General features: G+C 32.3%; 1 long non-coding RNA gene and 1 pseudogene across 2 annotated transcripts; both read left to right on the plus strand.

The window, feature by feature from the left end:
* Positions 1 to 21661: 21661 nt before the first annotated feature.
* Positions 21662 to 22517, plus strand: LOC149986337 (uncharacterized). The gene is made up of 2 exons (XR_016500951.1): positions 21662 to 22093; positions 22375 to 22517. It is a non-coding gene; the product is annotated as an uncharacterized LOC149986337 (long non-coding RNA).
* Positions 22518 to 22774: 257 nt separating this feature from the next.
* LOC112277280 (glyceraldehyde-3-phosphate dehydrogenase GAPCP1, chloroplastic-like) lies at positions 22775 to 25858 on the plus strand (annotated as a pseudogene). Its single transcript, XR_016500950.1, has 12 exons — positions 22775 to 22917; positions 23140 to 23201; positions 23392 to 23430; positions 23691 to 23791; positions 23897 to 24009; positions 24115 to 24218; positions 24375 to 24521; positions 24623 to 24683; positions 24812 to 24971; positions 25165 to 25248; positions 25358 to 25447; positions 25586 to 25858. The product of XR_016500950.1 is annotated as a glyceraldehyde-3-phosphate dehydrogenase GAPCP1, chloroplastic-like (transcript).
* Positions 25859 to 27701: the final 1843 nt, after the last annotated feature.

A 27701-nucleotide genomic window follows, 5' to 3' on the forward strand; every position in this document is an offset into this window, starting at 1 on the left:
AAAATTGGATTACCCATGAAGTTTAATAGCACAAGATCAAAGTTTCAAAGATTCATCAATTAGGTACAACTAGTGATTAAACTACAACCTCAAAGTTATCCAACTCAACGATCACAAGTCAGGTTTATAGGAACACTACTTTCAAGTTCTGCTTTATCATAATTTTTATCATTTCATGAATGACGTGATCTAATATTGGATAATTTTGAAGCATTTTTAGTGGAATTTTGATCTATGTATAGAGAACATGATGTAATTTGTATTACAACCAACAAGATTCATATCTTGCGATAAAATAATTGATCAGTGATATTATATGCTTGATAATTTTGACAATTAGCAATAGATATCAAGTGGGATGATGCAGCACTCATTAGCCAATTTCTCTACAGATTACAATATGAAGTAAAAAAATTGATGTTCAATTTATCTGATCCTCAAATATTAAGTCAAGCAATTGATTTTGATGTAAAATATGACAATTAGTTTTTTGAGTTTCAATCTAAGAATTACACAAGAGAACTTTAACGTTATTATAATTCAATAACGACATCAACAACATTTCAATCTGAACATTTAGAAGTAGAAGACATGCAAATTGATGGAGTTTGTTTTAAACCTCTTATCAAATAAGAAAAGACTTGTCGTCATCAAGAAGGACTATGTTTATATTATGGAGAATCTAAGCATATTGTTTAATATTTTCTAAAAAAAAAATCCAACTACAAATTAAAGAGTACTGTTGTCAAAGATTAAAACATGTCAAAAAATGAATTTGTCCAGCTACAATACGGACTATGCGACTGGAATCTTGTACAATTTCTAATAAAGGTCATATTCTCTCCTCAGAACCCTCTTCTTGTTTTACAATAGATAAGCGTTTAAGATCTAATAATCACAAAGCCTATGCCCTAATAGATTCAAGAGCCTCAATTTATTTTTTAGATGAAAAATTTGTTAAAAGTCATAATATATAGTTAGTACAAAAAATTAAACCCGTATACGTAAAAATCATAGACGGTCGTTCATTATCTTTTGGAGAAGTTACTCATAAAACACTTCCTATAGATATAGTAATAAGTAGTTATAATAGTCACATAATTTTTAATATTATTAAATCTCCCTCTAATCCAATCACTTTAATTTTATTATGACTAAAAAAATATAATATTGTGATGGATTGGATTTCTTATAAACTTGACTTTTTTTCAAACATCATTAAGATTTTTTTTAATTCAATAGAAAGCCATGAATCTTATGTATCCAAACTTATACTTGTAGATGCAAAAGCTTTTTTGGATGCTCCAAAAGAAGAATCTTCTTTTGTTATTTACGCCACACCCATTTTAAATGATGGAAAGATTTCAAGTAAAATTCTAAGTCAATATCAAGATTTTCAAGATGTTTTTTTAAAAGAAGAATATAGATATTTTCCTGAAGCATTGTCCATACGATTGCTCAATCGATCTTAAAGAAAGAATTCAACTGCCATTTGGTCCAATTTATAGTTTATCACAGAATGAGTTGGCTGAACTCAAGAAGTACATTGATGAGAACTTGGTCAAGAATTTCATACACCATTCAAAATCTCCTGCAGGAGTTCCTATCTTATTTTTGAAGAAAAATGATAGATCATTGCGAATGTATGTGGATTATTGAAGATTCAATAAGATTACCATTAAGAATAGATATCCTCTGCCTTTGATATCTAAACTTCTTAATCAATTAAATCAAGCTAAGATCTATATACAAATAGATCTAGAAGAAGCATACAAGCTGGTCGGTATTAAAGAAAGAGATGAATAGAAGACTATATTTCAAACAAAGTATTGACACTTTGAATATAATGTCATGCCTTTTGGACTCACAAATGCACCAGCTGCTTTTCAACATCTTATGAATGATTTTTTTTTTGTCAGTTTCTAGATAATTTTGTTATTTATTACTTAGATGATATTTTAATCTACTCTAAAAACATAAAAGAATATGAAGTTCATATTCATTGTTGTCGTAATACGTGAAGTCTTGCTTGAGAATGCTCTGGGCACTTAGCTATAAAAGGTAGAATGGAAATTGCAACAACAAAATCCTAATTCTAATAGAACACTAATAATGCCAAATAAGCTTTAATCAAATTTAGAGAAACCTCAAAGGAATTCCAAAGAAACAGTAAGAAATCTTAAAGAAATATTAGAATGATTACAAATATATCTCAAATATGTCTCAATTCAATCTTAATTTAATCCTAGTTGAAATCTTACTTCATTCAAATTTTAGGCCAAAAATTAACTAAATCTTAAATCCTAAATAATCTCAAATAAAATCCTAAATCCTAAATTAAATCTTGATCAAATCCTAATTAAACCTTAAACCCTAAATCAAACCCTAAATCCTAACCAAATCCTAAATCCTAATCAAATCTTAACCAAATTCTAATCCTAAATCAAATCCTAATCAAATCCTAATCTTAATCTTAAATCCTAAACTAAATCCTAATCTTAAATCAAATCCTAACAAAACCTTAATCCTAAATCAAATCCTAACCAAACCTTAATCCTAAACCAAACCCTAACCAAATTATAAATCCTAAACCAAATGCTAATCCTAAATCAAATCCTAACCAAATTCTAACCAAATCCTAATCCTAAATCAAATTCTAACTAAAATCTAATCCTAATCCTAAACCCTAAACCAAATCCTAACCAAACCCTAACCCTAAATCAAATCCTAACCAAATCCTAGTAATTTCTATAACAAAATTAAACCTCAATAACTAATGAATGAACCATCGATCTTAATTCAAATTTTGCACACTTCTTAAAAACTAAGTTAAAAATAAGTACAAATTTTTTGAAAAGGATCGAAATTACCAAATAGATAATAACCTCAAAAAAGTGCTCAGATATTGGCTGGCCTCCTTCTCCAACCTTGATGCCAATCTCTCAAAGCTAATATCTCTCCTTCTTATTATTCGATTGATCTCAAAATTCTCATACACATAGAAAAATAAGTCTAATATCCTCTCACATAAATTTCACTCCAATCCAACTAGTAGATTGTAAGAAATCTTAAAAATCTTTACTAGACTAAAAATTCTACTTTCTGAGATCTTGACTTACTTAAACCTCAATAATCGTCAATTCAACTATTAGATCGAGCTAAGATTTATAATACATATTAATCACAAAAATAACCATTAACACTCAAAATTTCACTTGTAGATCTATTACAAAATTCTTGAAATGATTAAAAACATCAATCCTATTTTATTTCATAAATCCCAAGTCATTTGAAAACAATCTTGACTTTGTAAAGCTCTTACAAAGTCATAAAAACTTCAAATCATCCAAAACCAATGCTTATAGAAATCTTATTTAATCTGCTATCAAATTCCATTCTTCGATTTACAAAAGTATCCCGGAGTCGTCATTGAGACTCGGTTTTGTGTGTCAGGATCTGATTTTGATCCTAGTTCATAACTGGCCCTCTCTGGATATCAATATCTAGTTTTCTTAAGTAAATTTTGCTAGAATTTATTCTTAACTTCCTTCTAAAGATGCTTATATTATTTATTTTTCCAATCTACTTTGTTTGCCTTATTAATGGTCCTACAAAGTAAGTAGAAGTCACCTTTCTAAAAGGAAGAATTAGTATCTTTTAATTTTACTACCCTTTTGACTATTAATTATATTTCTAAGATAATTTTCTCTAATACTTTGAACTAAGATCTCCTACATTATAATAATTTCTACACTCTTTCACTTATTAGTCATGTTACATCATGACATTATGTGTTACAAAAACTTAGAGATGCAGGATTGTACTCTAAGATGAAAAAGTGTGTATTCTATACTACTCAAGTTGACTTTTTAGGATACATCATTTCAAACAATGGTCTAATGATGGATCCTAAAAAAATTCACACAATCATAGACTAGAAGATTCTAAAAATAATAAGAGATGTATAATATTTTTTGAGATTTGTTAATTACTATCAGATCTTTATCAATAATTTTTTTCAAGTTGTAGTACCACTTACATGCCTACCATATAAAGACAAGCTTGAGTGGAGTAAAGAAGCAGAAGCATCATTTGAAGCTTTGAAAAAAGCTTTTACTTTTGCACTAATCTTACATCATATCGACTTCTTTAAAATATTTTTTATAGAGATAAATGCATCTAACTTTGCTTTGGGTGCATTCTTATCACAAATAGGAGCAGATCACAAATTTCATCTAGTAGCTTTTTATTCATGAAAATTTTCCGCAATCGAATTTAATTATGAAATCTACAACAAGAAATTTCTTGTAATTATAGATTCTTTTAAAGAATGGCATCATTATTAAGAAGGCGCTTCAAGTCCAATCACTATGTATATAGATAACAAGAACCTCGAGTATTTCATGTGAACACATGTTTTAAATCATCACCATACTTATTGGAGCATGTCTTTGCCAAGATTTGAGTTCAAAATCATTTGTCGGCTAGAAAAACAATAAGGTTTGTTTGATATCCTTCCTAGACATTCTTATCTTATATCAAAAGAAGAAAAAGTAGCTTTTGACTAACAAAAGATAATTTTATTGAAGCCAAATCAATTTCATCTCTGAGGAATGAAATCAACATTGATTGTTGATTTGACTTCTCTCAAGCAGATATGTCCTCAGACCTTCTTGTTCATGATATTAAAAATAATTCCTCTAAGTCTCAAGTTACTTTTAAATTTGAGTTCAAGGAGAATTTACTTTATTTTGAAAGATGTTTATATATTCTAAAAGAAGAAGCATGATTACATTGTTGTAATACGTGAAATCTTGCTTGAAAATGCTCCGAGCACCTGACTATGGAAGATAGAATGGAAATTACAACAATAAAATCCTAACTCTAATAGAATACTAACTAAACTCTAATTAGACCATAATAATTTTAAGTAAGCTTTAATCAAATTCAAAGAAACTTCAAAGAAATTTCAAAGAAATAATAAAAAATCTAAAAGAAATATTAGAATGATCACAAATATATCTCAAATACATCTCAATTCAATCTTAATTTAATCCTAGTTAAAATCCTATTGGACTTCATTCAAACTTTAGGCCAAAACTAACTAAATATTAAATCCCAATAAATCCTAATAAAATCCTAACCAATTTCTAAACCAAATCCTAAATCCTAAATCAAATCCTAACCAAATTCTAAACCCTAAACCAATCCCTAACCAAATCCTAAACCCTAAATCTGAATCAAATCCTAAACTATATCCTAAATCTTAAATCAAATTCTAACCAAATCCTAAATCCTAAATCAAATCCTAACTAAATCCTAAATCAAATCCTAACCAAACTCTAAACCTTAAATCAAATCCTAAACCTAAACCAAACCCTAATCAAACCTTGAATCCTAAATCAAATCTCAATCAAATCCTAAATCCTAAACCAAATCCTAATTAAACTCCAAAATAAACCCTAACCAAATCCTAATCTTAAATCAAATCCTAACCAAATCCTAAACCAAATCCTAATCAAATCCTAAATCAAACACCAATCAAATCCTAAACCAAACACTAATCAAATCCTAAACCAAACCCCAATCAAACCCTAAATCAAATCCTAAATCCTAAATCAAATCCTAATCAAATCCTAATCAAATCCTAACCCTAAATAAAATCCTAATCAAATCCTAAATCAAATCCTAATCCAATCCTAAACCAAATCTTAAATCCTAAATGAAACTCTAACCAAATTCTAAATCCTAAACCAAATCTTAACAAAATCCTAGTAATTTCTATAATAGATTCAAACGTCAATAACTAATAAATGAACTGTTGATCTTAACTCAAATTTTTTACACTTCTTAAAAACTAAGTTGAAAACAAGCACAAAAAATTTAAAAAGGATCGAAATTATCAAATAGACGATAACCTCAAAAACGTACTCAGGTATTGGCTAGCCTCCTTCTCCAACCTTGATACCAATCTTCCAAAGCCAATATCTCTCCATTTCACTGTTCGATTGATTTCAAAATTCTCATATATATAGAAAAATAAGTCTAATATCCTTTTACATAAGTTTCACTCCAATTCAACTAGTAGATTGCAAGAAATCTTAAAAATCCTCACTAGACCTAAAATTCTACTTTTTGAGACCTTGACTTACTTAAACCTCAATAATCCTCAATTAAAGTGTTAGATTGAGCTCAAATTCATGACACGTATTGAACACAACTATAACCATTAACCTACAAAATTTCACTTGTAGATCTATTACAAAACTCTTGGAATCATCTAGAACGTAAATCCTATTTTATTTCATAAAACCCAAGTCATCCAAAACAAACCTTGACTTTGCAAAGCTCTTACAAAGTCAATACAAATCCAAATCATCCAAAACTAATGCTCATAAAAATCCTATCCAATATTCTATCAAACCCCACTCTCTTATCTACCAAAGAGTCCCAGAGTCGTCGTTGAGACTTTGTTTTGTACCTCAGGGTCTGATTTCGACCCTGGTTCATAACTGGTCCTCTCTGGGTATCAATATCTAGTTATTTTAAGTACTTTTTACTAGAATTTATTCTTAAATTCCTCTTAAAGATGTCTATATCATTTATTTTTCCAATCTACTTTATTTTTCCTTATTTTTGGCCCTACAAAGTAAGTAAGTAATTTTTTTTTTTTTTTTTTTTTTTTTTTTTTAAAAGGGCAGCATTACTACTAAAAGTTTTACTACCTTCCTATGTTTTATCCATATTTTTCTAATTTTTCTTTTAACTTGGCTCTTCTATAATAAGATCCATATTATCATCTTTTACCATATAGTTATGTTACAACATGACTATGTATTCTTGAAGCTTGTCACAATTTTCTTGCAATAGGACATTTTAGATATAATAAGACTTTGGAGCTTATATCTAGAGATTTTTGGTGGCCTCAAATGTGGAAGGCTGTTAAAGAATTTTTACAAACATGTGATGTTTGTTCAAGATCAAAAACTCCTTGTCATTAACTTTATAGACTCTTCTAACCATTAACTATACCAGAACAATTATGGTCTTTTGTTTCTATAGATTTTATCATGGATCTTTCAATTTCAAGTTCATATGATTCCATATTCGTGATTGTAGATTATTTCACTAAGATGGCACATTTTGTATCATGTACAAAAACTATCACATATGAAAGAATAGCTAAACTCTTCCTTGACCATATCTATCACTATTATGGATTACTAAGGGATATTATATCACACAGAAGAATACAGTTTTTATCGAGATTTTAAACAACTCTTTTTAAGATATTGAAGATAGATATAAAACTATTTTTGGCTTTCCATCCTCAAATTGTTGGACAAACAGAATGAGTAAATCAAGTTTTAGAACAGTATTTGAGGTATATCATCAACTATTAATAAGATAATGTCAAGGACAAGAACTCGATGAAAAAACAATTTAGACAAGTGAGCCTTCACTCAAAGAGAGGTAACAAAATATATATAAACAAGTATATATATTGAAAGAGAAACTAGAATGGCTATTGCCAAAAGACAAGAAAACTAGAGACCCTTGAAACTAGACTAGAAGCAAGAAAGGAGTTGACAAGAGTGAAGAAGCCTTCACTCTTGTCTCTATATATACTATCTAACTAGGGGCTACGTGGCGGCGTTCTATAGGACCTCCAATATGTGTTGACTTTGTAGGACACATGCCTTGACTTACAAGGCAAGTTTTTTTATGTGTGGGCCACATAGTTAGCTTGATCTTCAAGCTAACAACATGTGTGGCACATGACCAACTTGTTGACCACGTTTCTAATCCAAAAAGTCAATTAAAGACACGTATGAAGTCAAAGCAGCGTCTACAAAGCTTCTAAGAAGCTTTTATATTAAATATTATAAAATTAACTTACTTTTACTTACTTTTACTTACTTCTACCTATTTCTATATGTAATTATTAGCTTACATGATTATGGCCGTGACATTACCCCCCCTTCTAGAGACGAGTTCCACGAGGAGCGGTCATCATATGTTGAGGAAATCTATGATGCGACGAATTGTATTCGCCACATACTCTGATCTCTGTTCTCTTCGAAGATGATTGATAGGGCCTCTCAACCATCGGTAGTATCCCATACCAAGGCGGGAAGACCACCCAGTTATTTGATCATTGTTGAGGCCTTCGTAACTTCCTTCGAATAGAAAATTTGGAACACCATCAGGAGTTGTTCCTACTTCTAGCAAAATCACCAAACATCGGGAGTCCCTTCCCAAATCGTGATACCAAACGCGTTGTATCTCACGATCTATTCGAGGAAGAACATGTCGTTCTTGAAGATCTTCATCTCAATTGCGTCGTCTTGAAGGTTGTGACAATCGTAATGTCTCGTCCGGTAAGTTAGCAAATAAAGGCTTTTGAGTTGAATCCGCTGGTTGTTGGTTCTCCATCTCTTGAGCGCCACTACTACAACGAAGCTACGAACAAGAATTGAAAGTAGAATGTTATCTTGCCTAGATGTTGTTTCTTTTATAAAGAAGGTTTTCATCTTGATTTTGATGGATGTCATCGATGAAAAGCCTCCACTGCCTTTGCTGCATTTGCAAGATTCTTTATTGGCTCCCATGTGCGTTCACTAATACCATATCCGCGCCAATGGATAAGATATTCTAATTTATTTCAGCGTCGCCTTGAATCTAAGACTTCTTCTACTTCAAACTTTTCATTATTGTCCACTTCTATAGGAGGAGGTGGAGCTTGTCGTCTTCTTGGTATGTCCACTGTCTTGTATGGTTCAAGAAGAGACACATGAAATACTGGTTGGATTTTCATTGACTCCGGTAGATGTAAACGATATGCAACTGGATTGATTTGTGCAGAAATAGAAAATGGTCCCAGCCTTCGATAGTCCAACTTGTCACAAGGACGAGTAGTCTTGATATTGCGACGACGTAGCCATACCTTATCACCCAAGACGAATGATGGTTGTTCCTTTCGATAGACATCCGCATTGGCCTTTTGTTGTTCTTGAGCCTCTTTTAACTGCGCCTTCATCGTAGCATGTAGATCTGATAAATGAATTGCCAAATCTTTCATAGCAGGATTATCAAATTTTAAAAAGTCAAAAGTATCAAGTCGTGGATGATAACCATAATTAGCAAAGAAAGGTGTTTGTTTTGTAGAAGAGTGTACCGTGTTATTGTAAGCAAACTCTGCCAATGACAAAAGAGTTGTCCAATCATCTTGTTGGTAATTAATGGTACATCTTAAATATTGCTCCAAAACTTGATTAACACGCTCCGTTTGTCCATCAGTTTGAGGATGGAATGCCAAAGATAGTTTTATATCCACTTTAAAAATCTTGAAAAGAGTCCGCCAAAATCTTGATACAAATTGAATTCCCCTATTTGATATAATATCCTTAGGTAATCCATGATAGTGATAGATATTGTCAAGAAAGAGCTTAGCTGTTTCTTCACCTGTGATAGATTTTGTACATGGTACAAAATGTGCCATCTTGGTAAAACGATCTACTATCACGAATATAGAGTCATAAGAACCTGAGATTGGAAGATCCGTGATGAAGTCCATAGAAACAGAAGACCATGGTTGTTGTGGAATGGATAATGGCTGAAGAAGTCCAAAAGGTCGATGACGAGGAGTTTTTGATCTTGAGCAAACTTCACATGATTGTACAAAATCTTTAACTGCCTTCCACATTTGAGGCTACCAAAAATCCCTAGATATCAGCTCCAAAGTCTTATTATATCCAAAATGTCGTGATGCTGGGAAGTCGTGACGAGCTTGAAGAACACGTAAACGAGCTTCTCCTTCTGAAACATATAGGCGTCCTTCAAAATAGAGTAGGTTGTTCTTGAATTCAAATTTAGATGGATCATGAGATTTAGAAGAATTGTCCTTCATATCATGAACAAGAGGGTCTGAAGACATATTTAACTGGACTTGCTTAAAGAAAGTTAAATCAAAAATCAATGATGATTTTATTGCTCGAAGATGAAATTGTTTCGGCTTCAAGAAAATCATTCTTTGTTGGTCAAAAGCTACATCTCCTTCTTTTGGTGCAAGACAAGAACGTCTAGACAAGGCATCAGACAAACCTTATTGTTTTTCTGGCCGATAAGTGATGATGAACTCGAATCTTGATAAAGACATGCTCCAACGAGCTTGGCGACGATTTAATACGCGTGTTGACATAAAATATTCAAGGTTCTTGTGATTTGTATACACGGTGACTGGACTAGAAGCGCCTTCTAGATAATGATGCCATTCTTGAAAAGAATCCACAATTGCAAAAAGTTCTTTGTCGTGGATCTCATAATTGATTTCTGCTGCTGAGAATTTTCTTGAATAAAAGGCTACTGGATGAAGTTTGTCATCTGTTCCCATTTGTGATAAAACCGTACTCAGAGCAAAGTCCGATGCATCTGTTTCCATAAAGAATGCTTTGGAAAAATCAACACGATACAAGTTTGGTGCAGAAACAAACGTTGTCTTCAAAGATTCAAAAGCAACTTCCGCTTCTTGATTCCATTGGAGTTTGTCTTTACAAGTCAAACGTGTAAGTGGAGCTGCAACTTGAGAGAAGTCTTTGATGAAGATCCGATAGTAGTTGACAAATCCCAAAAAACATTGGACATCTCTTACAGTTTTTGGAATCTTCTAGTCTATAATAGTTTGGACTTTCTTAGGATCCATCATAAGTCCATCATTTGAAATGATGTAACCTAAGAAATCGACTTGAGTAGTGTAGAATACACACTTTTTTATCTTGGCATAGAGTCTTGCATCTCTTAATTTTTGTAACACACGACGAACATGAAGTTCATGTTTTTTTGGATTCTTAGAATAAATCAAGATGTTGTCTAGATAACATACGACAAAATCGTCCAAAAACTCTCGAAAAATATCATTCATTAGATGTTGAAAAGCTGCTGGTGCATTTGTAAGTCCAAAAGGCATGACGTTGTATTCAAAATGTCCATACCTAGTTCGAAACGCAGTCTTCCATTCATCTCCTTCTTTGATGCGTACTAGATTGTATGCTCCTCGAAGATCTATTTTTGTATAGATCTTAGCTTGATTCAGTTGATCAAGAAATCCAGATATTAAAGGTAGTGGATACCTATTTTTGATGGTAATCTTGTTGAGTCTTCAATAATCAACACACATCTGCAATGATCCATCTTGTTTCTTCACAAATAGAATTGGAGCTCCTCCCGGAGATTTAGAATGGCGTATGAAATTCTTGGCTAGATTTTCTTCAATATACTCCTTGAGTTCAGCCAACTCATTTTGTGATAAACTATACATTGGTCCAAATGGCGGTTGTGCTCCTTCTTGAAGGTCAATTGAGCAATCATAGGGACGATGTTCCGGGATTGTATCCGCATTCTTTTTTTTGAATACATCTTGAAATTCTTGATATTGGCTTGGAATGCCACTTGAAGTCTTTTCACCAGTAGAAACGGGTATAGCATAAATAATGTATGGTGATTCTTTCATAGCAATATGCAAGAAAGCTTTTGCACCTATAAATATGGATTTAATTGAACTGGACTTATGACTCTCTACTTGCTTAACTACACTATTAGTTATACTTTCAAAGAAAGTGAGAGTTCGGGAAATCCAGTCTATTTGAGGGTTGTATTTTTCTAACCACGATAAACCTAAAATGACTGGATTAGAGGGAGATCTAATGATATTAAATACTACAAAACTATTATGACCATTGATTATTACTTCTATAGGAAGGGTTTCGCGAGTAATATCTCCAGAAGACAATGGACGACCATCTATGACTTCTACATGAACAAGTTTAGTTTTCTTTACTAAAGATATGCTATGTCTTTTAGTAAATTCTTCATCTAAAAAACACGCTGAGGCTCCTGAATCTAACAAGGCAGAGACTTTGTAATGTTTAGGTCCTAAAATAACATTTAATGTAAAACAAGGAGAGGGCTCTGAGGAGAGAATAGGACCTTTACTAGAAATTGTGCAAGGTTCCAGCCGCACGGTCCCTATTGTAGATGGACAAACTCGTTTTCCGACATATTATCTTCTTTCACAGCCATACTCTTCATTTTGTGATTGCGTCGTTTCTTTGGACAATGCTGAGCAGTGTGCTTTGGTTCTCCACAATATAAACATAATCCTTCTTGACGACGACGAGTCTTTTCTTGCTCAGTAAGAGGTTCGAAACGTACTACATCAATTTGCATATCCTCTACTTCCGAATGTATGTGTTGAAGAGATGTTGGTGTTGCCATTGAATTATAGTAATGTTGAGGTCCACTTGTACAGTTCTCAGATTGGAATTCAAAAAGGCGATTTTCGCACTTCACAGCAAAGTCAATTGCTTGACTCAATGTTTGAGGATCAGGTAAGTTGAGCATTAATTTTTTTACCTCATACTGTAATCCGTAGAGAAATTGGCTAATAAGTGCAACATCATCCCACTTGATATCAGTTGCAAGTTGTCAAAATTGTGAAGCATATAACATTACCGATCGATTGTCTTGTCGCAAAATACGGATCTTATTGGTTGCAACACGAATTGCATCATGTTCTCCATACATGGATCGAAACTCCGCCAAAAAAGCCTCTAGATTATCCAATATTGGATCTCGTCGTTCAAGAAAAGATGAAAATCACAATAGTATCGAACTTGAAAGAAGCGTACCAATGAATCTAACTTGTGATCCTGGGGTTGGATAGCTTTGGGATTGAAGTTCAATCACAAGTTGCACTTAATTGATAAATCCTCGAAACTTAGATCTGGTGCCATTAAACTTCTCAGGTATGGCAATTCTTGGTTCTCTAATATTTGAAGGGCGTTCCACCATAGGAGAAAGGACATGGTTTGGTGCAGATGTTGAAGCAGCTCCAACCATTTCTATATCTTCACTTCCTGCCAATCTTGTTGCTCCTTGTGGTGGTAAATTGAGTTGATGCATCGCAAGCATTAATTCTCTCAATTGCTCTTGCATTTGTGCCATTGCACTCTTCATTTCAAGAAGTTCTGCCATGATAACACTTAAAAGAGAGGACTTGCGGACAAAGAAAATACTAAGGACAATATCAGTTTAGAAGAGGGTAATCCGCAACTTCTAATACGCTTATATCTTACCAAGAAAAAAGGGGTAATCCACTCTTAATCAAGATTAGACAAAGCTCTGATATTGTAGGTGTACTCTTGTCAATCTGTCAAGGACAAGAACTCGATGAAAAAATAATTCAGACAAGTGAGCCTTCACTCAAAGAGAGGTAACAAAATATATATAAACAAGTATATATATTGAAAGAGAAACTAGAATGGCTATTGCCAAAAGATAAGAAAACTAGAGACCCTTGAAACTAGACTAGAAGCAAGAAAGGAGTTGACAAGAGTGAAGAAGCCTTCACTCTTGTCTCTATATATACTATCTAACTAGGGGCTACGTGGCGACGTTCTATAGGACCTCCAATATGTGTTGACTTTGTAGGACACATGCCTTGACTTACAAGGCAAGTTTTTCTACGTGTGGGCCACATAGTTAGCTTGATCTTCAAGCTAACAACATGTGTGGCACATGGCCAACTTGTTGACCATGTTTCTAATCCAAAAAGTCAATTAAAGACACGTATGAAGTCAAAGCAGCGTCTACGAAGCTTCTAAGAAACTTCCATATTAAATATTATAAAATTAACTTACTTTTACCTACTTTTACTTACTTCTACCTATTTCTATATGTAATTATTAGCTTATATGATTATGGCCGTGACAGATAATTGGACAACTCTTTTGCCATTGACAGAGTTTACTTATAATAATTTGGTACATTCTTCTACTCAACAAACTCTCTTTTTTAGTAATTATGGTTATCATCCAAAATTTGATACTTTTGACTTTTCAAAAGTTGATAATTTTACAGTAGAAGATGTGGCAAATCAATTGTCAAAGCTACATGCAACAATTAAGGAAAAATTCAAAGAAGATCAAGAATGACAAAAAAATCAATGCAGATGTCTATTGCAAGGAACAACCTCAATTCCATATAGAAGACAAGGTATTATTACTTGGTTGTAATATTAAAATAATTTGTCCTTGTTACAAGCTGGATTAACATAGGCTTAGATCATTTCCCATATGTGAATAGATTAATCTAATTGCTTATCAATTATACCTATCGAAGTCTATGAAAATCTACAATATATTCCATGTATCTTTACTTGAGTCATAGAAGACAATTTATATACAAAGGAAGAGACAAATACCACCACTTCTTATACAAGTGGATAACAATGAAGAATTTGAAGTGGAAAAAGTCTTAGATTCAAGGTGATGCTAAAATAAGTTAGAATATCTGATATATTGGGATGGATATAATATTAATGAATGCACATGGAAGTCATCCAAGAATCTAGCAAATGCATCATTCAAAGTTATAGCGTTTCATCAATGACATCTATCAAAACCAAGATGAAGAGTCAAGAAATTCTTTGCTATAAAGCAAAGCAAGCCCAATAGAGGTTTCGTTTTATCTTGTATCATTGTTTCTTTGGATTTTTTAGTACTTAGGAGATGGAGAACCAACAACCAGTAGATTCAATTCAATAGCAATCATTTATTGAGCTACTAGACAAGACATTGCGACTATCACAATCTTTGAGTTGACAAAATCAAGATGAAGACCTTCAAGAATGACATATTCTTCTTCAAATAGATGACTAGATATAATGTGTTTGATACCACGACCTTGGAAGGGACTCTCGATATTTAATAATACTTTTAGAGAAAAGAACTACTCATGATGGTATTACTAATGTTTTCTTTGAAAGAAGTTATAAAAGCCTCAATAATGATCAAATATCAGGGTGGTCTTTTTGTCCTAGTATGAGACATTAAAGATGGTTGAAGGGACCTATCAACTATCTTTGAAGGAAATAAAGATCAGAGTATATGACAAATACAGTTTGGCGCATCTTGGACTTCATCTATATGTAATCACTGCTCCTCATGGAACTCGTCTCTAGAAAAGGGGATATTGTCATAAACATACATATTTATCTACATAATAAGAATATGTAGAAATAAATCTAAGTAGATAAATATGATAATATCTTGTGGAAAGTTTCTTAGAAACTTCATAGACATTGCTTTGCATTTATAAATATTTATAGATGATTAATAGGTTGAAAAGTTAGCCAACAAAGGGGTCACATGTCGACATGTTGACCACTTGTAGTATAAGTTGGACATATGGCATACACCTAGGAAACTTGCTTTGCAAATTAGACATGTGTCCTGCAAGTTGGACACATGTTAGAGGTCCTATAGCATGTCGCCATGTATTTCTTAGTTAAGTAGTATATACGGAGGCAAGAGTGAGGCCTTCTTCACTCTTTTCAACTCTTTTCTTGCTTTTAGTCTAATTTCAAGAGTCTTATGTTTTCTAGTCTTTGATAATAGTCATTCTAGTTCTTCCTTGAATATACATATTTTCTTCTATTTTGTCACTTTCTTCTTCACACAGATTCTACAAGTTTATTTATCTTCTTCTAGTTTGTATCCTTGACAATATCTAAATAATGCTACTTATAAGAAATGATCAAATTCTAATTATCAATAATATTTTAATTTAAATATTATATTTTAAATCTCAAAAATAGTATAATTTAGATTAAATTACTTTTTAATTATTTTTTATATTTTAAAGTTAAAAAAATTAATAAAAATATATTATTATTATTTTTAAAGTTAAGATAATTATATCTAAATTAATATAAATTTTAATTTCTTATTTTTATTAGTAAAAGTAATTTAATAGTCTTTAGAATTTAATTCACATGTGAGGAACCAATTTAATGCTTCTAAAAGCAACTAAATATTTACTTATTAGCCAAATCTATAATATTATAGATTTTTTTTAAATAAAATTAATTAAGAATATACCAAATCAATAAAAATATATGCCATTTTAAAAAATAAAAAAATATTATCTTTGTATGTATAGAACTCATTGCTACAATTGTATTATTATAATTTACTTTAATTTCATCTTATCAAAGATTGTTGCATCTAAATTTAAAGAGATGCAAGTACAATGAGGCTTCTATTATATAGCTTGATGTTAAAGATACAAATGGTTAAACAACAAGCATGCTTCTACTCAAATAGAACTAAATATATGATTGTTGCATTAATTTGTCTACATTTTTATCCAAAAAATTACAATAACAAAGAAAGTTAATAAAAAAAATAGAAGTTGTTGAAATTTAATATATATGTATAATTAATTAATTTTTTTATTCCACTTTGAAATAGAATTTAAACTATATATCTTTAAAAAATTAAGTTAAAAAATTATTAGTTTTAATGCGAATATAAAAAAGAGTTGACTAAGAAGAATAATGTTTTAAAGTAATCATGTCATTTGAAAATTTATAAGATTTCAATTTTTTTCTTAGATACTTTTTTATTTAAATAAAATAAATAATATAATAATGATGTATTCAATTTATTATAAAAAAATCTTAAATTAATATAATTTAAAATTAATATATATATATATATATATATATATATATATATATACACACACACATACACAAATAAATTTTAAAACTTATACATATTTAAATATATTTTATTTCAATTTTAATATAGTACATAAATAAAATAAAAAATAAAAATAAAAACTACCAAGTAATGATATATTAAGTGAAAATCAAATAAAAAAATACCAATCAATTAGTTATAGAAGGACTTGATTTTACGTTGAAGTTAAATTTACAATCCAAAACTATGGATAAGGTATTTAGAAACATCTTTTTGGCAATTTTTCACAAACATATGTAATTATTAAACTAAGAAGTGTTAGATAGAAGATAAATGTATATAGATTTGATAATATCTTATAAATAGGCTTCTTAAAAGCTTTATAGATACAGATTTGATTCTATATGTATTTGTAGTTGATTAATAGATTGGAACCTTAGCCAAGAAGTTGGCTATGTAGCACATATGTAGGAAACTTATCTTACAAATTAGACATGTGTTTCACAAGTTGGACATGTATTAGAGGTCTTATAGAAAGTTGCTATATAGTTCCTACTTAGATAGTATATGGAAGCAAGATTAAAGTTTTTTTTATTTTTATCAATGCCTTTTTTATTTTTAGTTTTTTTTTAAGGATTTCTATTCTTTTTATCTTTGACAATAGTCATTCTAGTCTTAATAATTATCATCTTTGAGTGAATATCTACTTATTTCTAATGATACAAGAGTGTATTGATTTTTTGGTTTTTATAATTCATATCATTAATTCAAACTTGAAAAACTCAAGTAAGCTTCTAATTATTATATGTACATCCTATCAACCTTAAAAAAATATTAAATATATATATATATATATATATATATATATATATATCTTTTTATACTTTAATTAATTTCAAATAAATATTAAATAATTCTAAAAAATCACAATTAAATTACAAATAAATTCTAATTGATCTAAAAAATATATATTTTATAAGTATTAAAAAATTATTAAGAAATAATAAGAAATTATGAAGAATTTTTAAAAAAATCCTATGTAAATTCTAATTGATTTTTAATCAAAACTTATTATAAATTTAAAATTTTAATTATTATTAAATTAAATATTGATCTTAATTTAAATTTTAATGTCTATAAATATTTAAAATAGAAATAAATAAATAAATATATATTATTTTTAGAAAATTAAATTTTTAATTGAAAAGAATATCTAATGTTTTTAGAGATTAATATCATCTTTTTCTAACTTTAATGTTATTTTCTATCTTTAATAACTTTATTTTGCATTAATAACTTAGTTTCAAAATATGTATGAATATTAAAAATAAAGTCAAATATTATTTTATAAAATATTATCCTAATTCAATTGGAAATTTATTCAATATTATAAGAACCTCCACTAATCTACAAAGTCTAATTTTTGAAACCATAATCCATTTGAATTTTAATAGCATAAGATCTAATTTTTTGATTAAGCTCAAATTTTCAATAGAAAACTAAGACAATTATATTTACAAATCTTATAAATTTTTGTATGTCAATTCAATAAAAAAATTATAATTTTTTTAATATGTAAATCTTTTTTTATTCCACAAAAAAAAAATCACTTAAAACAACCTTGAATTTGTAAAACTTCTACAAAGTTATTATCTACATAAATCACTTAAGACTAATGCTTAAGAAAATCCTATGTAATATGCTTTCTAATTTTGCTCTTTAATCTATAAAAAAATCCGCACTTATTATGAACTTATAATTTTGTGCCTTCAAGTATAGTTTCAACCTTCATCTTACAAAGTATGTAGAATTTTTTTTTAACAAAAAAATATAGAAAATATTAAATTTTATAATCTCTTTTTGTCTTTTATTTATATTTTTAAAAATAATTTTATATTATATTTTCAATTAAATTCTTTTATAATATTATTTTTTATTTTTTATTTTTTTACTAAATAGCCATTTTTTTATTAGGCACCAACATAACATGGAACAATTGAGCATCAAAAAGTTCATCATCTATATCTTGAGTATCTATAGTTGTAAATAATCATGAAAAGTGATCAGTTGTTTGTTTTTTTTTATTTTTTATTTTTATTTTATTACATTCTATAATCAAATTTTGCTAAAAGAAAAACCCATCTTACTAAACTATTACTTAAATCTAATTTATTTATAATATATCTAAGAGCCATATGATATACAAAAAAAAAAAACTTTGTTCATTAAAAGGTAATGGTGGAATTTTTTGATACTAAAGACGATAGCCAAACATTCTCGTTCCATGGTTGTATAATTGCACTTAACACTTGTCAATTATTTACTAGTAAAAGCAATAGCATGAGTTACACCCTTATCATTTGGTTGATATAAGGCACTATCTACTACCAATTTAAAGGCATCACAATAGACAAAGAAAGGTTGATCCCAATTAGGTGGTACTATACAAGGATATGAAAGAAATTTGACTTTAATTGTATCAATATCAACTTGACATTCAGAAGTCCATTCAAATTTAGTAGTCTTCTTTAACAAATTAGTCAATAGAATATGTTTCAATCAGATTACAATACCAATCCATATGTCCTAAAATCTTTTGAATGTCTTTATTCCATTTAGAAGTGGTAGATTTGTAATAACTTCTATTTTTTTAAGATTGGGTTCTTTTTCCTTCTTGGAAATGACATAATTTAATAAAATCTCTTTTTTTAACTGCCAAATAAACCTTCTCTACGTTGAAAGAAATTCCTACTTTTCTACAATATTAGAAACACAATTGAAGGCTTTCAAGGTCATCTTTCATTGAAGATTGACAACTAAAGTCATCAATAAAAATTGACATAGTTTTTTGAAGAAGGTTTGAGAATGCATAGATCATAATTCTTTGAAAAGCTCAAGAAACATTACAAAGTCTTTGATCCAAACTAATATTTTGCAACAACATAATATTATCCTTAAAATTCCTATTAGGGATCTACACATGCAACTATGATCTTAACCACAACTTGCGCAATTTTAAAAATATTGCAAAGATCTACAAAGAATTAAGCTCATCAACATCTCCAACATCAAAAATACACCAATCTATGTAGGGCTCTCCAATCAGCTCCAAGATACATACACAAACTAATAATGCATGCACAAAGAAACAGATTAATAATCTAACAATTTGAAGGGATCTTGTTGCAAAACAATAAATGTAAACCTCATATGGATTAAAAATAAAACCCTCCTTCTATCTCTCTTCCACTACCCTCAAGTAGTTTGGCCTCTGAAGAGGCCATTACTGGGTCCTCAACAACTTGATGCTTGGAGATACCTAAGGCTCCAACCACTTCATGTTCTCCAAGTTATCAGTGTTCCCTTCTCAACAACCAATTAAAATGCATTTTTCTCTTTATCTTGTACCCAAGCTGTTTTACATAATAGATATGTATATTTACCCTTATTTTCCTATATTTTCCCAGCAGAAATGAACATTGGACTGTGCGAAGGAAACCGAAACACACGCTTTGTTTTTTCAGTGATGACATGATCTGGAAAGCTTCAAGTGCCGGTCATTGTTGTAGTTCTTGTCCCCGTTATTCCATGACGAACTTTGTTGAATCACTTAATTGTCAGTATCGTCGAAGCCCCACTGCTGCATTCATATATTGGAAAGACTAATTGACGGACATGGGCACAATCTTATCACAGAACTCAGGTTTTACAGAGACTCCGCAACTTCACGATGTGAAACTTAAGTGGATGCTTTACAGCTGAACTTCAAACTAGATTTCGAAAGCATTTGTTGTGTGTGTCAGTTTGTTTTCCGCAGCAGGTTTTTTATGTCCAAAATCAGTGTTGGAGGCTTCACAGTCTCTTGTTAATTACTCGACTTCCCTTGAGACGGCCATCGCAGGTACATTCAAACAGTCAAACGTCCTTTGAAACTTCGACTTTCTCTGAGTAGGTTGTTCTATTTCTGAAAGGGATTATCGTTTTCGGGGATAGTAGCAGGTCTTAACGCCAGCTTTTCTGCATGTTGTGCTGATGTCGGATGCCGAGGACTGTCATTGCTTGTGCGAGTCCATTTGATGCGGATGCATGATATGTCATCTATCATTAGATCTGCCATACAGTGCTTTGTGTTTCGTGAGGTTTGGCACACATTGCTACTGTTAGCCAATTAGAGTTTCTTCTTCGCAATCACGTGAAATTGTTTAAGTCAAGCTCATTCCCTCCAGTAATACTGCAGTGCTCTTAGTATTGGATGGGAAAACGGCTCACAGAATTCACACTGGTTCGATCCATGAGTTGTGGTTGATGTTGAGGAATTTCCAATGGAACGACGTCATAAGGATGCAAGCCTGTCACTTCTATGTAAATTAGCACATTCCAGCTAGAAAGAGTTCATTCCTTTCCATGCACACGAACGTGTTCATTCTAGTCTCAGTAGGTCAATTGGGTGCAGAAGTGGAACTCCTCTGAGTGTGCAGAAACATGCAGTTTAATGCAGGTAAAATTATAGGTTTAGTAACTTATTCATTTCCATCGGCGCAGAAGCAACTGCGAATTAGAATCGCCCTCCGCTTTAGGAGCAGTTTATTCCACGATATATTCTGATGATAGAAAATAAATTAGGAGGAAAAGGATTTCACCTACAATTGCTCGAGTATTTTAAATCTGCTATAATTCTTTATTTTATACATGAATTCCTTCTAATTGCCTATATCACGAAAAGAAAAGTTTATGGAAGAGAATATATATATATATATATATATACACATGCAACAGTTCCACCTCCAGACAGAAAGTATTGAGGATGATAAAATGATACTCTTTCAAAACCGCGTATTTAAACTAAATCAAATAAGATCATCTGTGTTAAAGAAGTGGGTTTTATTTCTCAAAAGTGCACAACATTATCAACAGTTTGAGTAAATAATAACCAGACACTTCATAACGTTCCACACGGAAAGCCATTCGTTTTTTCTTTTTTTCCCTTGTTTGAGCTTTAAATTTTGTTTACTTATTTATTCTTTTCTTCTTCCTTTCCAAAGCCAACAGAAAACCCACGCCACGCAAACAAATTAGAAACGTTAAAATACACACGGGAATGACTCTCATTTGGGGGCCATTTTGGAAACTCTGCCCCGAATTTTGATGCCCACTGTGACACCCTCTTGTATGCCAAAACGAAGACACCAGTCGCTCTCGAAGTGCAGCTGAGTCCCCGAAGTAGAACCTTAATGTCCACTGTCATATGCTGACCAACCCCCACGCTGCCCCCATCTTCTCTCACTGTAGAAATCGTCTCCTGCCCTCCTGCTCGCTGCCATGGATGCCACCAATACCAACGCTCTCCATGAGGCAGGAATACAAATATTCTCCACTTGGCCTGACTCCCGTGGATTCCCATGCTGCACCCTCTTGTTTCCCCTCCCACACATCGACGATATCGCTGTTGCTACCTTGACCTACTCGTCTACCACTTCTGAGCAAGCTTTGTCCCGTGTAGTTTTGCCTCTGCGACCGATCACACTATCGCCTTGGAGCTTCCGTATCCTGTGAGTGGACATTGCATCGGTGGACGTTTTTGCCGGGACATGTGGGGTTGGTTTGGTTGTTGAGGTTTGCTGTGGAGGTTGTGTGGGTTTGCATGTTGGTGGCGAGGCTTTGATCGAGGACGACGTGAGGCGTAATGGTGTTGTGAAGGGTGGGTTTTGGATTATTTTGTGATTGGAGAGACGGGTGTGGAGGTTTCGGGGACTTGGAGTGGGAGGTTTTAGAGTTGGGATGCATGATCGGGATGGTTTGATGAGATGAAAGGGTGGGGTCGAGGTTACAGGGACCGAACACAATGGCTGCTGCAACCACAGTGCATCAATCGCCGGCTGCCCTGAATCGTGCAACTTCTTTCTTCACAAGGGGCTGCCATGTTTCGGCTTCTATGGCAAGTAGACATCCTACCCTTTCTCTTTACTTGTCCTGGATTTTAGTTTGTTTATGCTCTTAGCTGTAAATTTTTGTTAATTAGTTCTCTTGATGCGAGGATTGGGAGTTGAAACACAGTCTCAATTGTGCCTTGCATCCTCTGTATTTTCGCTTTTGTTGTTTGTCTTTGTCTTGTGTTGTTAGATTTACTCAGCATGCTGATCATTAATATGCTACTTGTATTATGGCGCAGGCTATGCTTTTTTCGCTCTCTGTGTCTTCTTGGCATGGTCTCTTTAATTTTGGATATCGAAGTTTACGTAAGTGTAATTATTTCTCATGATGCTACTTTTTAGAAACAAGTGTTTTGCCAGAAAAGGAATGTGAGCTTATCCCCTAACGAGTCTTTCATGGGGTCCAGCAAATGGTTGCAGGCATCGAATTCCTCTATTTCCAGGTAGGACATTCTTCCAGGTTGAGCGTGCTTTTTCTTTGTCTGTGAATGATTGACCTTCGCTTCAATTGCTCTTGGTCTGACATTACTTTGCTATGTTTTATTTTACTGGTTTCTGCGGTATGCGCCTTGGTGATGTCTTCTTAGAGTATTTAAACGAGTCAAAGTTGATGGATTCTAAACATGTCAAGTTAGACCCTTTTTTTTCTGAATGTTGAGCTACAGATCAGTCCGTAGTCCATTATGCGTGAAGGCAACCGCCACCGAAATGCCTACCAAAACCTCAAGTACGCTTCTACTCTTAAGCATGCTACGTAGCTGCTGGAACAGTAAAGTTTGTTCGTGTTCAACGCTTTCTTCTTCTCCTTCTTCTTCGTTGTCGGTGTTTTTATTTATTTATTTAGTTATTTATATTTATTCAGTTTTTAGTTTTTTTTTTTCCCCTTTCTTGAATTGATGTGTTTTTTTCATATGCAGAGTCGGGCAGAAAGGAGAACATTCGCATTGGAATTAACGGTGAGACTACACCGCAACCAGGGATGAAAGAGGAAATCATTTTTTTGAACTTGTTACTTCATTACATAGTCATATGATTAAATACTAGCGGTTGAATGTGCATTTGATTTCTTAATCTGTAAAATTTCTCAAAGTTGCTTAAAATTTTCTGGAGGGAAGGTTTATACGTGTGTGGTTTTCGCAATTGTAGACCAAGGACGCAAAAAAAATCCAGTCAAAAGCGTTAAAACCCTGATTGGTTTTTGGTTGGCTTTCATCAGGTGCGGGAAGGATCGGAAGGCTTGTGCTTCGGGCCATTCTGGCAATGAATGATGTGGACGTCGTTGCTGTGAACGATCCCTTCATTGGCACCAAGTACCTGGTATGAGCTTCATTTACAAGCTTCTCTTCACAATATAGGTTCTTACGAGGCCAACACTGCCTACTAGATTTTCTGAACTTTGGATTTTGTTTGTTTATGATATAGGCATACCTTCTCAAGTATGACTCTACACACGGAATGCTGAAGACTGATGTACATGCAATTGATGACACGACTATTCAAGTAGGACCTCAGAACATTAAAGTCTTTGGACACAGGTATGCTTGGTGGCTCTTTATTCGAAGATCTTAACTTTCTTTCCTTTGTTCAATGTAGACTGGTGTAACGAGTCTAACTTTTTCCATGGGCATGTTCTCGGGCAGGGACCCTGCTGATATTCCCTGGGGTGATGAGGGTGCTGACTATGTGGTCGAGTCCACCGGTGTTTTCACTGCTGCCGCTTTTTAAGGCACAAGCACATTTTAAGGTGGAAGTCCTCGTTTATTTATGTGCATGCTCGTGCGCCATTCCTTTTTTTTGATCTATTTGATCGCATTCGCCCTTGAAACCTAGGGAATTTGATGATTCTGAGTTCGATTATTATGTGGCTTGAGCCTACCTCTATTTCTTTGTTGTTAATCAGGGTGGGGCAAAGAAAGTTATCATATCTGCACCATCCGGTGATGCACCAATGTTCGTCATGGGTGTAAATGAGAATTCGTACACGGATGACATGAACATTGTTTCTAATGCTAGCTGCACCACCAACTGTCTTGCCCCACTTGCCAAGGTGAACCACGTGCTTCGTCTTCAATACTTTTCTCCTTTCTTCAAGAATATTACATTGGTTAACCGAAAACAGAGGCTAAATTTTCATGGTATTTTAACCAGGTTATTCAGGACGAGTTTGGTATCATTGAAGGGCTCATGACCACAGTTCATGCCACAACTGGTACGGCATGCTCTTCGAAGCTTGTCTGGATAATCATGCTATGTTACACTTTTAATTTGTGTTGAATTGTGAACATATCCAAATTTGTGTTCTTGCAAGCTGAAGGGAATAAGTTAAATTGTATGCAGCAACACAGAAGATTGTAGACGGTCCTTCCGTGAAAGATTGGCGTGGTGGTCGGGGAGCTGGCCAAAATATCATTCCTTCCTCGACTGGAGCTGCCAAGGTAGATCTCACTGTGAGACTGGAGAAGGGTGCTTCATACGAAGATCTCAAGGCCGCAATGAAGTAAGATGGATACAAATTTCCATGTTTTTCTTCTGGATGGCATAACTGTAGCAGATATACGATTGACTGGAAACACGTGTTTCATCTCGTCGGGTCTTAAATTCCCGAAAATCTTGATTTGTCGTAATCGATAATTGACAAGTTTTTCACTTTTTATTTGAGAAATCTGAATATTCAATTTTTTTCAACGCAGGGCGGCATCTGAGGGACCCATGCATGGCATAATGGGTTATACTGAAGACGATGTTGTATCCTTCGACTTTGTGGGTGATTCAAGGTATGTCTTCTCTAACGTCGTAGCGTGGTTGGTCTACACAAGCTCGAGGATATTGTTGAACCTCTTAATTTAATGATAAATAAAGGAATGCTTTTGCCATGTGATACAGATCCAGCATCTTCGATGCCAAAGCAGGAATTGCCTTAAACAATAACTTCGTGAAGCTGGTCTCGTGGTACGACAACGAATGGGGCTACAGGTGATAAGATCTAAGCTTCTTCCGGCTACTTGTTCGCTGCGAGGCAGCTCATGTTAAGCGTTAAGTTCTGCATTATAGAAACATTCTCTTCACTGAATACTTGTATCGTGTTCCTTACATGACCACTGTTTGTTGCAGCAACCGGGTGGTCGATCTTATCAAGCACATGGCCAGAGTGACGGCAAACCTGAACTAAAGGCTACACTGACTCAACGATCCAAAAATTGCTTCACAACTTGCACATTAGTATGTAGAAACTCATGAACAGAAGCCTACTAGAGTTGGAGGCAATCAAGGTGGAAAACTATCTAAATCTAGGAAGACATCCCGTAGATAGAGAGTTTTGACTGCATCTTTCTCTCGTACTTTTATTTATTAATATCCTATTGTTGTTTGAGACTTCTCTGGGAATGGTGTCCCATCGCTGTTGATCCTCTCACAAGCCCGTCAATGTCTTTCATACATCGAGTTTAGACCAAGAATGAATATTTCCTTTGGTTTCAAATCAGGTATAGCGTGAATCTCTTAGCAACGCGTCGAGTGTAGGGTAATTGAGAATGGCAAAAACTTCATATTTTTATTGCCTTTCAAGATACATATCACATATGTGTTTATAGAAGTGTTGTATCACATATGGTTTATAAAAGTCACCAGAATAGCACCTATCTATCTAAATAAAATTGGTGTTTTGAACCTAAATCAATAACTTGGAAAGTGTTTTAGGTCCTATGTATTGAATGAGTAATGCATGGGTTATAACTATTACAAATCGGTATTTCTTAAACATCAGCTGAAGCCGATGAACAAGTTCTCCATCACCTTTATTTTCATTCTCCAACTAGGTTTAAGGCTGAAGATGATAAGGTGAGGACTCAACCTCAATCTTTTCACCACCTTGTGTGCACAGTTTGCCTTCTTTGATTTGCCTTTGTTTTCCAACTGCAGCTCTCGCTTAACCTTGAGGTTTGTCCATTTGCTTTATTTGATGCATATTTGAATGTGGATGCTCATAGTCAATCCTCTTCTGCTTGCCTGCTGCTCCATGGCTGTTGGTGTGGTTTCATGTTGATTAAGCTCTTTGGCCTTTATGCCAATTCAATGGTGCATTGGTTTTCCTTCCATTGAATTATTGGTTTGTCTCTGAGCAATTACAATTCATGAGAATCCTGCTTCGTTTGTAGTTGCAAAAATAATGTGCATGTGTAATGGCATCTATGATTGCAGTGCATCTCAATAATGAATTTTCTAAAGGTCTAAGTTTTCAAAGAGATCAAAGGGATTAAGTTAATTTTCGTAATGGATAAGTGTTTTAGCTTGAGACCAGAGTGGTGGTTTGCAGATTGGTTTTCAAATTGCTTCAATGTTTCCCATTTTTGCATTTTAGAATTGAGCATTTTATTTATTTATTAATATTTCGAAATTGCATTAAATAATTATTTTAATTAATTAGAAATTCATAATGAAAAAATATTGTATAAAGGATTACATTATTATTTTTTTGTTCCAATATATGATCAATTTTTTCCTATTTAGAAAATACTACATTCTTTATTTAAAAAATTCTCATTTAAACCTTTTAGATATTAATGTGTTACATTATAATATCATTTAATTGTACAATCATATTAAGACTTGAAATTATATTATAAATAGAAATTTTACTTGATGTGTATTTTATAAGCACATTACAAATTTGGGTTGGTTTTTATAACTCTTGTTATTTTTAAAAGTCATTTAGGTAAATTTAAACTTTTTCTTTGAATTTTTATTTATTTATATCTTAAATTTTAAAATTTTGTGCATAAATAGAATTTATACTATAATTTGATTTCTATGGATTTTAAAATAAGAAATCTTGATAATATGAAAACTTTAGTTTAAGGTTTAGAATTTGGAATTATAGGTTAAAAAAGAATTTAATAGATGATTAAAAAAAATTTAAATACTTTCATATTTAAAATATATACATGATTATTTTGTCTAATTTTTAAGCATAATAAAATAAAATTAAGATTTTTTAGCAAAGACATAGGATTTCTTCTAAGATAAGTAGTAGAAATTTATTCAATTTTAAATTAATTTATTAAGATTATTGTATAAAATGTATGATGATAATAATCTATAGAGATGAATTCTTACAATTAGTACCATCTTTGAAAATGGTTATCACATATTTTTATTTAATTAAAAAAAACAAGAAAAAAAATACTTTAGTATAAAATTTTAAACTATAATTGTAGATTGTTAATTTAAA

The sequence above is a fragment of the Physcomitrium patens genome, chromosome 25 (genome assembly GCF_059467195.1).
Source record: "Physcomitrium patens ecotype Gransden chromosome 25, ASM5946719v1, whole genome shotgun sequence".
In the NCBI taxonomy this organism is placed as follows: domain Eukaryota; kingdom Viridiplantae; phylum Streptophyta; class Bryopsida; order Funariales; family Funariaceae; genus Physcomitrium; species Physcomitrium patens.